Consider the following 13,755-nt stretch of genomic DNA (forward strand, 5'->3'; position numbering starts at 1 on the left):
AATAATATCTCAAAATAATTCATAGGTATTCATACATTGAAAATTCAACTGAAAAAAATCAAAGTTTCAAACATTCCAAGTTGAGTATTTTATCATGAAAACATAGGTGTTTCCCCTCGTCTAAGTAATTACCTTTGATTTAAAATATCACAGAGTTTCACATCATCACTAAAGATTCACTCAAATCACTTGAGGTGTTTAAGGATAATAAATGAAGCACTCAATAGTCAATAATGAAGAGTCATTACCATAAGCTTGCATGAAAATCAAATCTCCACCACTATAAATTGATATGAAACATCAATCAAAAGGTCTTTAGAGGGTTATAACGTGGCTTTAGTTAGAGGGTGTGGTCACAAACTAAAAGAAAGGGTTAGAATCGAGATTGAGTTGAAAAATTGCCTAACTAGAAAAATGACCAGTCATCAATTGCATACAACAAAGCTTTTTCTCAAAATACGAAATTTAACTTTTTTAGCTCAGAAGATCACTACTACTAATATGTATACATGTATTTTTTTTTCAGAACAAGTCAAATTTCAAAATAGAATAAAACATAGCTAAGCAACTATTCCAACTCAAATCTCGACAAAAATAGAGATCAAATTAATTTAGGGCATTTCAACAATAATGAGTTATGGGTTAATATTGAGGGTAAATTAATGAATGGGTTGTTAGGCTTAAGGGGGTTCACTAAGGGTTAACTGTGAAGGTAGGCTTTTATGGAGTGAGGGGGTTAAACCTAAGTGCCTTTCTCATTTTGACATATCAAATCAAATGGTGTGGTCTTGACATGCATAATCAAGCAAGTTCTAGAATAACAATTCAATACTGACGCACTCATAATGAAAGTGAGCATGAAAGAAATAATAGATGCTCTAAAGGTTCAAGATCTCACAAAAATTATGGCTTTTTGATGTTTAAACTTGTGGATTTCAATTCAAAATAATACCTAAACTTGGGGAAACAACTTAAAATTTTAAATTTTTAAAAATCAACTTATCATGCTGAATTATTTAATGTCTTAAAGTTTAAATAATTAATGCATGAATGCCTATGTTCTAATTTAAGATATATCAGTAAAAATCATAAATCAATCAAAATTTATCCTAAACATCATATGAGAGCTTTTCAAGAGAACAAGGCAATCATTCAGGGATTTTTCTGATAGTGAAATGAATACCCCCCACATTTAAGATGTACATTGCCCTCAATGTACAAAGATAGATATATAGAAAAGAATATAAAAAAAGATAGGGAGAGAAGTGAAACTTCCTGAGTGATGAATGAATTTCTTTGAACTGGTGTTTTTGAGAATAATCAGCGTGAGGGTGGAGGAGGATACTCCGGTGGTGGTAGAGGTTCATTAGTCCATAATTCCTGCGCGAAAAGAACATTATATCTCAAGTTGGCTATGGTCGTGATCGAGAAGGACATGACGGTCGTGGTCGAGAAGGACATGGCAGTCGTGGAGAACCTTTCCCGTTGGAGTTTTTAGTTCCTATGCGAGGATGAGCTTTGGACCTCTTTCTAACTGTGATAAAATCAGGAACTCTTTAAATGGTATACTGAAGCATAGTTACTCGTAATGAAATAGCTGAAGAATAAAAATTGTAAAAACTCGAGATAAAATAGTATTAAAAGGAATAAAAAATAATTTCAAAATATAGAGATAAAAATAAAATAAAATAAATGATAGGTGTTTATAGAGAAATTGGGGCACACGGTCGTGGGGCACACCCGTGTGCTCTAAGCTCAGCCCGTGCGTTTCATAATTTTTGAAATTAGGCGCATTGGTGTACACGACCATGTTACACGATCGTGTTGGTCTCCGTTCGCTTCTCCCACGCCTGAGTATGCAAGCATACACCTATGTTAAATTGACAGGTTTACCCACGGTTTCAAAACACGAGCGTGTTGCACGCCCGTGTTATTTTGGCAGTTTCGCCCACGGCCATGTCGCACGACCGTGGCTACTTATCGCATCCTGTGTTGGGGAAGAAATTTTTGCCCTGTTTTCACATGATCGTATCGCACGGTCGTGTTGCATCCCATGGTATGTGCACGGCCTACGGCACGCCCGTGTGCCTGGCCGTGTGGTTCTGAAAAGCCTGTGTTCAATGATTTGGTTAGTATGTTAGATTTTAAATCTAAAATTTAAAGAAAGTAATATTGTTAGTGCTCGGGTTGCCTCTCGAGAAGCGCTTATTTAAAGTCTAAGCTAGAATTTACTGTGTAAGTATACTTAAGGAGATTCGTGGAGCCGTAGCTCCTCTCTGTCATCTTTAAATTTCTCACCGTTGTAAGGTTTGAGGCGATGTCCATTTACTTTGAAAGTACCTTGCGATGGGTGACTTATTTCTACGGTGTTGTATGGGAAAACTGTTTTGACTAAGAACGGACCTGACCATTGAGATTTAAGCTTCCCAAGGAACAATTTGAGTCTCGAGTTATATAATAGTACAAGATCTCCAACTTTAAATTGTTTATTTTGTTTTAACCGAGCATCATAGCGTTGCTTCGTTGTTTCCTTGTATAGTCTTGAATTTTCATATGCATAGGTTCGCCATTCATCTAACTCGTTTAACTGCATCAACCTGTTTTCACCTGCAAGTTTGGGATCAAAGTTTAGAAATTTTATAGCCCAGAATGCTTTGTGTACTAACTCAAATGGTAGATGACAACTTTTTCCATAAACGAGTTTGTATGGTGATGTTCCTATAGGGGTTTTAAAAGCAATTCTATAAGCCTATAATGCGTCATCTACTTTCATAGCCCAATCTTTCCTGTTTAATCCTACCATCTTTTCTAAGATACGTTTAAGTTCTCGATTTTCCACTTCGACTTGGCCACTAGTTTGAGGGTGGTAAGGGGTAGCTGTTCGGTGGTAAACTTCATATTTCTTGAGGGTCTTTTCAAATTGGGCGTTATAGAAATGAGTCCCCCTATTGCTGATGATTAATCTAGGTGTTCCAAATTAAGAGAAAAGTTTTTTAAGGAAATGTACCACTACTCTAGCATCATTTGCAGGCAGAGCTTGGGCTTCAACCCATTTAGACATATAATCGACAGCTACTAAGATGTATTTATTTCCAAATGAACTAGGGAATGGACCTATGAAGTCGATACCCCAAACATCAAATATTTCACATGAAAGCATATATGTCTGAGGCATTTCATCATGGTTAAAGATATTACCTGTCCGTTGGCATTTGTCACAAGAAATAACATACCTGTTGGCATCTTTGAATAAGCTGGGCCAATAAAAACCTGATTCAAGTATTTTATGTGCGGTCTTATTTCCACCGTAATGCCCTCCAGCTAGCCCTGAGTGGCAATGTTCAAAGATTTTTAATGCTTCTATTCTTGTAACGCATCGCCGAATGATGTGATCTGCACATATACGGAAAAGAAAAGGATCTTCCTAAAAGTAGTTTTTCACATCAATAAAGAATCGTTTCTTTTGCTGATGTGTCAACCCTTTTGGGATAACGTTAGCGGCTAAAAAATTCGCGTTGTCTGCAAACCAAGGTACCTCCGAGTTAGAAATAGCAAAAAATTGTTCTTTGGGGAATGAATAATTTATTTCCACTTCATCTAGCTCTTTAGTACTTGAAATTTCAAGCCTGGATAAATGATCAGCTGCGAGATTTTCTGCTCATTTCTTATCTTGAATTTCCAAGTTGAATTCCTATAATAACAAAATCCATCGAATGAGTCGAGGTTTTGCATCAATCTTAGTTAATAGGTAGCGAAGGGCAGAATGGTCAGTATAAATGACAACTTTAGACAATATTAGATATGGCCTAAATTTATCGAATGCAAAAACCATAGCTAACAATTCTTTCTCCGTGGTGGTGTAGTTCTCCTGTACGGCTGTTAAAGTTTTGCTAGCATAATAAATAGGTTGAAAGTGCTTGTCCCTTCTCTATCCCAAAACTGCACCTACTGGAAAGTCACTCGCATCACACATTAGTTCAAAAGGTAAATTCCAATCAGGTGCTATTATAATTGGAGCATTAATCAATTTATCCTTTAGAGTATTAAATGCTTCTAAACATTCCTGATCAAAATTAAAGAGCATTTCTTTTTCTAGTAATTTGGTCAAAGGCTTAGCTATTTTAGAAAAATCTTTAATAAATCTTCTATAAAACCCAGCATGTCCTAAAACACTTCTAATAGCCTTAACCGAACTAGGAGGAGGTAATTTTTCAATGATTTCAACTTTAGATTTATCAACCTCAATCCCTTTACTAGAAATTTTATGTCCTAGCACAATACCTTCTTGAACCATAAAGTGACATTTTTCCCAATTAAGTACAAGGTTCGTTTCCTCACGTCTTATTAGAACTCATTTTAAATTTTTAAGGAAAAGGTGGAAAGAGTTATCGAATATTGAGAAATCATCCATAAATATCTCCATGATATCTTCTACGAGTTCGTCAAAGATGGTCATCATGCAGCGCTAGAACGTAGCAGGAGCATTACATAATCCAAAGGGCATTCTTCGATAAGCAAATGTACCGTATGGACATGTGAATGTCGTTTTTTTCTGATCTTCAGGAGCTATTGGGATTTGAAAATAGCCAGATAGTCTGTCTAAGAAGTAGTAGTACATGTGCCCTAATAGTCTTTCCAACATTTGGTCAATGAATGGCAAGGGGAAGTGATCTTTTCTCATGGCATCATTTAGCTTCCTATAGTCAGTGCAAACTCTCCAACCTGTGACTGTCCTAGTTGGAATTAGTTCATTCTTCTCATTGGCTACCACAGTCATGCCTCCTTTCTTAGAAACAACCTACACTGGACTTACCCAAGAACTGTCAGAAATAGGATAAATAATTTCAGCATCTAGAAGTTTAATTACCTCGGCTTTAACAACTTCCTTCATGCTGGGGTTCAGTCGTCTTTAAGCCTGCACACATGGTTTACATTCATCTTCCATTAATTTTTTGTGGGTGGAAAAACAAGGGCTGATCCCTTTAATGTTAGAAATTTTCCAAGCTATGGCCTTTTTATGTTCTTTTAATACTTGGATTAATTCCTCTTTCTCCTTAGGTTGCAAGTTAGACACAATAATAACTGGTAATGTAGAATTATTTCCAAGGAATGCATATTCCAAGTGATTTGGTAATTGTTTAAGTTCCAGTTTGGGAGGCTCTTCAATAGAGGGTTTTTGCTTAAAATCATCGTTCCCTTTAATGTCCTCATATTCTGCTTGTCTTTGGGGAGATTCATTGAAGTTTAGTTTAGCTTTTATTTTACCTTGAGCAACATGATCAATAGAGTCAATAAAATAACATGAGTCATCTTGTTCCCTAAAAAATCTCATGGCATTAAATTTTAAAAATGATTTCTTCGTCACCTACTCTAAGTACCATTTTACCATCACCTACATCAATAACAGCCCTAGCAGTGGCTAAAAATGGACGCCCTAAGATTAAAGGCACTTCAACATTTTCATCCATATCAAGCACAACGAAGTTAACAGGGAATATAAATTTATCTACTTTTACAAGTATGTCCTCTATAATACCCCTAGGATATTTAATAGATCTATCAGCTAGTTGAATACTCATTCTAGTGTGTTTAAGTTCCCCAAGACCAAATTGTTTAAACATTTTATATGGCATCAAATTAATGCTAGCACCTAAATCAGCTAGTGCCTTTTCAACGTTAAAACTACCAATTAAGCAGGGTATAGTAAAACTTCCTAGATCTTTTAGTTTGGTTGGCAGTTTTTTTTGGAGTATAGCCGAGCATTCCTCGTTAAGTTCCACTATAGATAAGTCTTCAAACTTCCTTTTGTTTGTTAGGAGCTCCTTTAAAAATTTTGCGTATGTAGGTATCTACCATATAGCTTCAACAAAAGGTAAGTTAATATGTAGTTGTTTAAAAAGTTCAAGGAATTTACCAAATTGTGCATCCATGCGGTCTTTCTTCAACTTTTCTGGGTATGGAATTGGAGGTTTATATTCCTTCGACATTGGATTGTCATTGCTTTCGGGTTTTACCTCCTCTCCTTTGCTTCTGTCAACTTCTTTTTCTGGCTTCTTTTCCGATTCAGCTAACACTTTCCCACTCCTTAGTGTAACTTCTTTCACATGTGCTTCTGGATTGGGTTCGATGTTATTAGGTAGATTTCCTGGTGCTCTTTTTGAAATCATCTTAGCTAGCTGTCCAATTTGAGTTTCAAGCCCTTGGATCGATGCTTGTTATTTTTTAATGTCGTCTCGATATTCTAAAAACAAGTCTCTGACACCGAGATGAATTTGGTTAGCATCTCCTCGAGGTTCGAATTTTTCTCCTGCTGGTATAGTGGTTGCTGAAAGCCTGGAGGGGGTAATGGTTTCTGATCTCCTTGACCGCCCCATGAAAAATTGGGATGGTTCCTATAACTTGCATTATAAGTATTACTATATGGGTTATTTTGGGATCTAGAGTTATTGTTACCCATATATTGGACTTATTCCTCCTCGATGCTAGGGTTGAAGGGTTGATATTCTGTGCATGCTCCTTCTCCATTCGAATCGCACCTCATCACTAGATGTACCTGAGTAGAACCACACAAATCGACAATCTTTTTATTTAAGAGCTCTACTTGGTTAGATAGCATAGTAACTGCGTCGAGGTTGAAAACACTAGCTGCTTTCGTCGGATTTGTTCTCAAAACTTGCCACTGATAGTTATTCAGTGACATCTCCTCAATAAATTTGTAAGCCGCCTCAAGTGTCTTATTATTGATAGTTCCTCCAGCAGCTACATCAATCTTCTGTCGAGTTGAAGGATTCAGGCCATTATGAAACGTTTGAACCTGTAGCCAAAGCGGTAACCCATGGTAAGGGCACCTTCTCAAAAGGTTCTTGTATCTCTTCCATGCATCGTAGAGTGTTTTTAAATCCATCTGTACAAAAGAAGAGATATCATTACGTAATTTGGCTGTTTTAGCTGGTGAAAAATATTTTAATAAAAACTTTTCGGGTATTTGTTTCTATGTAGTGATTGACCCTCGTGGTAACGAGTTCAACCATTGTTTAGCCTTATTCCTTAACAAAAAAAGAAACAACCGAAGGCGAATGGCATCATCAGAAACGTCATTAATTTTAAAGGTATCACAAAATTCTAGGAAATTTTCCAAGTGAGCATTGGGATCATCGTCCTGCAAACCATCAAACTGAACAAATTGTTGTATCATTTGAATTGGGTTAGGTTTCAGTTTGAAATTATTTGCAGCAATAGCAAGTCTAACTATACTTGACTCAGTTCTTGTTAAATTAGGTTTAGCATAATCATACATAGTACGCGGAGCAGGATTTTGATTAATAGCAATTGCAGGAGGTAACTGATTTTCTTGGTTTTCAGCCATCTCCACGGTTGTGGTTTGAAATCGTCATCTTGCTCATTCTCTGTGTATCTTAAGCTTCGTCTTATTTCTCTTTGGTTTCTGCGAACTGTGCGATCGATCTCACTATCAAAAAGTAATATTCTTGACAAGTTTCTTCTAGTCATAAACTACAAAAACCTGCCAGAAAAAGGGAAAAATAAGAATTAGTAATAAAAATTAGAGTAAAATTTAAATTGCAGAAAAATTATTTGGCTAAAGTAATAAAAATCGAGTGTTCCTAATATCTTAGTTCCCCAGCAACGACGCCAAAAACTTGATACATGATATTCGTGACAGGTTTTAAATATTTGTAATGAATCGTTCTTGAAACTAACTATTATCACGATGAAGGCAAGTGTACCTATCGATCAGTAGTATAGCTTTAGCAAGACCAGATTGTCGAACCCAAAGGAACTAAAAGTACTAGTAATGACTGTCTTTTTATTATCTAGCATAAGAATAATGGGGTTTGTTTTAACTAACTAATTAACTAAACTAAGAATTCACAAAAAATAGAATTGGGGAATTACTTTTGGAAAAACGATTGAATTAAGACAATACCTAAAGAAAAATCCACCTAGACTTCACTTGTTATTTGACTATGAATCGGACGATTTATTCATTTGACTTGATCCGTAGAAATCCCTAAGTTATATTATTATCCCTCTCGAGACTAACAACATCTAACCCTAGGTTGAATAATTGAAATCTCTTTCTAATTAACTCCCTAGGGTTGCATTAACTCGATCTATCGATCCCCTTATTAGGTTTCACCCTAATCCGGCAAAATCTTGTCACCCTATCTCTAGGCGCGCAATCAACTTTGCTTAATTATGATAAATGTACTCTTAGACAGGGTCTATTCCTCCTCTGAATAAGAGCTTAACTTGAATCAATATCCTGGAATATCAGGACAAGAATTAAGAACACATAATTAAGAACAAGTCAAATATTTATCATACAATTCAGATAATAATAACAAGATCTGTCTTAGGTTTCATTACCCTTAGGTATTTAGGGGTTTTAGTTCATAACTAAAAAGCTAAACATCTCAGAAGAATAATGAATACAAAACATAAAGAAAAACCCAAAACTCCTGAAGGGAAATTGAGGGGAGATCTTCAGTCTTGATGATGAATCCGGCTTCTGAGATGGATCAATCGGCTTTCCTTGAGCAGTTTCCTGCTTCTTTATCCGTGTGTCCCCTTCCCCTCCTCCTCTAGGGTGTATTTATAGGCTTTAGAATGACTAAGAACCCTCAAAATTGGCCTTTTCCAAGTTGGACTCAATTTGGGCTCGACAGGGACACGCCCGTGTGACACGCCCGTGTGACACGCCCGTGTGCGATTACTTCAGGCCTTGGCCAAGCCTGTTAAATAGGCATGGGCTTGTGGTCCACCCGTGTGAGTCGTGCTTCGATTCTGCTAAATTGACACGGCCATGTGATCTGCCTGTGTGAGGAGGTCCAGGCCGTGTTGATTTCGTACGTTGGCCCATTTTCTCCGTTTTTGGCCCGTTTCTCGTTCTTTTCACTCTCCTATGCTCACCTAAGTATAAAATATGAAATTAAGGAATTAAGAGCATCGAATTCAACAATTTTAAGGAAAAATCATCCATAAAATGTGCTAAGCATGGGATAGAAATATGTATAAATTAGGGTTTATCAGCTATAAGAATTCGGCTTAACATGGACATATAGAAATTTGTGTATTTTGTGATTTTGTGAATTAAGAACTAAAGGGTCAAAATGTAAAAATGTGAGGGCTAATTTGTAAAATGCCCTAAATATGTGTTTTTGGATTAAATTGAATGATTTGGTGAATAAAAGGGTTAAATTTGAATGTGTTTAGATCAAGAACCAAAGAAAACGGAATTAGATCGAGGGAAAATGAAAGTCAATGAATAGTTGTTCGTTTCCGTTCTTTTCGATGCGAGGTAAGTCAATATACAAATAAATGTGTTTGAATTGAATTATTATTACTTATATAGTATTGAATTGTGATGAATGACTATTCGAGCGCAATAAGTGTTATCCGAGAAATCTCCTATTATGTGACAACGTCCGAAAAGCCCCGTATGAGCCATAGGAATAGTCAGGATACATATGTCATGACTTAGGATCCGATATGTGTTTTTGTGTAAGACCATGTTTGGGACATTGAATTGACTTATGATTTACGTGTAAGAACATTTCTAAGACATCGACATCGTATTTGATTTCGTGTAAGACCCTATCTAGGACAGTGGCATCAATATTTGATTACATGTAAGACCACATCGAGGACGTTGGCATTGTACGAGCTTTCTGAGCTATTTGCATATCCTTATGATTCTGAACGGTTCAACGGGCATTCTGAGAAATGAATGATTATATGAAATGTCTATCCAATTCAAGTACATTTGAAATTGTATATCATATTTGATGTTGAAAGGTAAGTATATGTATCTTTGTGATCAAGTGATTATATTTGACAAAAGTATGAGAAAATATGCATTATGTACAAATGAATGGGAAATATGTGAAATGTATTTGAGCTATGTGTTTTATGATAGCATTTGGTTAAGGAGTATATGCATATTATGATGCTTATATGTTTATATTGTTAAGTTTATTTGTATATGGCTTACTAAGCTTTTGAAAGCTTACTTCGTGTGTGTTTTCAACTGTTTTATAGATATCGAAGCTATTGAGAGCTCGGGGATCATCGAGGATTATCACCACACTATTGAACTATATTTTGGTACCTTTCAAATGTATATATTGAAGTATGGTATGTATAGGCTAGAAGTATGTGAATATGTTTTGAAATGTGTATATCATGCCATGTGATATGGCTAGATTATGGTTAAACTTATGGTTTGAATTTGGTATATGATAAGTGATGTAATGTTGCTGTTATGAAGTGTTTTTGGATGGCCAAAAGAAAATTTCAATTTGGTAAGTTTTTGGTGTATGTTTGATTGTGATTTTGGTAAGAATTTAGCATGAGAATGAATGAGGTAAATTGATGTTACAGATCATATGTTTTGGTATATCTTTGGCTTATGAATGTTATGTTTTGATTTGTGAATTATGAATGAAATAGGTTGATGAATATATGATATGAATGATGTATGATTTGGATTTGAAATTGGTTGAAGGATTTGAAATTGGTTGAAAATATGATGCTTTAGATGTCTATTTGATGCTTGTAGGGAGGACCCTTAATGGGTGGCAATTTGGCATTGCAAATTGATGCATGATATTCGTAACAGGTTGTAAAGATTTATAAATGAAACGTTCTTGAGACTAACTTATTATCACGATTAAGGCAAGTGTACCTATCGAACAGTAGTATAGATCAGCAAGACCGGATTGTCGAACCCAAAGGAACTATGAGTACTAGTATTTACTTCCTTTTTATTATCTAGCCTAAGATTTAAGAGGTTTGTTTGTCTAAACTAATTACTAACTAAGAATGCACAGAAAAAAAAACTTGGGAAAATACTTTTTGGAAAATTTGATTGATTGAGACAATACCTAAGGACAAATTCACCTAGACTTCACTTGTTATTTGACTTTGAATCAAACGATTTCATCATTTGACTTGATCCGTAGACCTAAGTTATAATATTATCTCTCTCGAGACTAATAACGTCTAACCCCAGATTGAATAATTGAAATCTCTTTCTAATTAACACCCTAGAATTGCATTAACTCGATCTATGGATTCCCTTTACGTTTCACCCTATCTCTAGGCGTGTAATCAACTCCGCTTAATTATGAAAAATTTACTCTTTGACAGGGTCTATTCCTCCTCTAAATAAAAGCTTAACTTGAATCAATATCCTGGAATATCAAAACAAGAATTAAGAACACATAATTAAGAATAAGTCAAATATTTATCATGCAATTTAGATAATAATAACAAGATCTGTCTTAGGTTTCATTCCCCTTCGGTATTTAGGGGTTTAGTTCATACTTATGAAAGAAGACATCTCAAAAGCATAAAGATAACAAAACACAAGAAAACCCAAAACTCCTGAAGGAACTTGAAGGGAGATCTCCAGTCTTGATGATGAATCCGGCTCTTGAGATTGATCAATCGGCTTTCCTTTTGTAATTCCTTGCTTCCTACTCTCCATCCCCCCTCCTAAGTGCCTCCTTAAGTGTTTAAATAGGCTTTGAAATGTCTAAGAGCCCTCAAAATTGGCCTTTTTCCGAATTGGACTAAACTTGGGTTTGGTAGGGACACGCCCGTGTGAGGAAGTCCAGGCCGTGTTGTTTTCCCATGTGGGTCCATTTTCTTTGTTTTCGGCCCGTTTCTCACTCTTTTTACTCTCCTATGCTCTCCTAAGTATAAAACATGAAATTAAAGGATTAGGAGCATCGAATTCACCAAATCTAAGGAGAAACCATCCATAAATGCGTTAGCCATGGGGTAAAAATATGTATAAATTATGGTTTATCACAAATGGCCTATTTTTGCCCATACGGGCAGGGATACGAGCGTGTGTCTCAGCCATGTTGCTTAATGGCCATTTCAAAATGAGCCTAGGTAGACCACACAATCGCACACACGGGCGTGTGCTAGACCGTGTGGCCAAGTCAGTTTCGAGCACGGGCTAGACATGCGTGACCCAAGTCAGTAGCCTCCCTAATTTTCACACGACTTGGCACACGGGCGTGTCTTGTGGCTGTGTGGACAAGTCAGTATATATGCCCTGTTTTACCACAGCCTAGACACACGAACATGCCTAATGTCGTGTGAGGCACACGGCCTGCTTATAGAGGCGTGTGATCTATACAACTTTAAAAAATGTTTAAGTTTTGAAAAGTTTTGTATTAGCTCAGTTTAGTCCCGACCCCTTTTTAATGCATGTTTAAGGTCTCGATGACCTACATAAGGGACTCTATGGTAATGTTTGAATATGATTGATAATGCTGTATATGAATTGTTCGTAAAATGTTCTAATTTTTTTGGTAACGCCTTTAACCCTAGTTTGGTGACGGATACGGGTTTTGAGTTTACACCAGAAATAGGTAAATGATATCCTTTCATTGGCATTACGTGGTTGATGAAAAGTAAACATGGTCGTGGTTTTTTCATCTTTGTGATGAATGACTTAATTATTATTCGATAATAATTGACTTTTCATGAAGGAAGATGTAATGGTTACCATGAGACAAAATAGGATCATATTGGGAGAACGGATATTATTCCAAAGAGATCAAGGATAGGCTATGAGGGTAACACACTTATAACAAGGTCATTGGACAAGTATTCAGTAGTTAATTTCGTAATAGCATGTCGTTAGGAAGAGCTTAGTCACGATACTATAGTGAAATGACTTCGTGACTAAATGAGTTTATAATTAATAGACGAAAAGTCAAAACTTAATTATAAATCATTTGAGCTCTAAGTACATATGTCTAATTAATCCCTCCGCTAGGTCATTAAAACCATAAATGAATTGTGTGTTTGAATAGAAATGAACGAAATGGATATGAAATGATAAATGGGAAACATTCAGGAATGGTTATGGTTTTTCCCAAAATAGAAAAATAGAATCATTTAGAAATGAATATAGGTTTCCAAAATGGAAATGATTCATTTGCAATTCTGTATGGATAACTTAAAAATGATCAGAAGAAAAAGTTTATGTTTTTTAGGTCCCTTGAAGCCCAGAAATGAAAATAAACCATTTGGTCACGGTCAACATGTTGAGTTGTGAAATACAGAACATATTTTCTTGAAATTTTACCAGGAGTAAAATTTTCAAAATTTATTGAGGGAAAAATAGGGATGAATTTTTTCAATATAGAATATTAAAGTTTATTTTGGAAATAGAAAATTTGGATCGAGCTAGATCACATTACAAAGTATTGGGTCAAAAGACCCAACACGTACTCGTAATGGGACCCGATGTGAGAAAGGCTCAAAACCCCTCATATAACATGAAAGGGGCGACAAATCTATTGGGAATACTAGGGTGTGTCATCCACACTACTTCTAGTAGGAAGTTGTTTTTCTATTTGAAATAAACTGCTACAACTCAACAAGGGTTCTACCTTCTCTTTTTATAAACAAATAGCACCGTCAGGGCATAAAACAAAACTTTGAGAGATTATTACTCTGTCCAAAAATAGAGAGAATTTATTCTTAACTATTAAATATATTTTTCTAGAATAACAATTCTATCAATTTCTATTAAGAAGAGAAAATTTTTGTTTTCTCCCGAAATAAAAGAGAGAATTTTTTTCTAGTTTTGTGTTTCGATCGAGCCCGCATTCAAAGAAGGTTGTGGTGCGAGAATAGCAGAGAAGATCATTTGGTTGAAAGTTGGGAACAAAGAAGGTCCGCTAAGCCAAAAACATAGGTTTGAGTGTG

The 13,755-nt window shown here is 35.8% G+C and overlaps 1 pseudogene; it reads right to left on the minus strand.

Annotated features, from left to right (window-relative positions):
* Nucleotides 1-2,245: 2,245 nt before the first annotated feature.
* LOC121218297 (uncharacterized) lies at nt 2,246-6,167 on the minus strand (annotated as a pseudogene).
* Between the last annotated feature and the right edge of the window lie 7,588 nt (nt 6,168-13,755).

Source organism: Gossypium hirsutum, chromosome A03, assembly GCF_007990345.1.
Source record: "Gossypium hirsutum isolate 1008001.06 chromosome A03, Gossypium_hirsutum_v2.1, whole genome shotgun sequence".
NCBI lineage: Eukaryota > Viridiplantae > Streptophyta > Magnoliopsida > Malvales > Malvaceae > Gossypium > Gossypium hirsutum.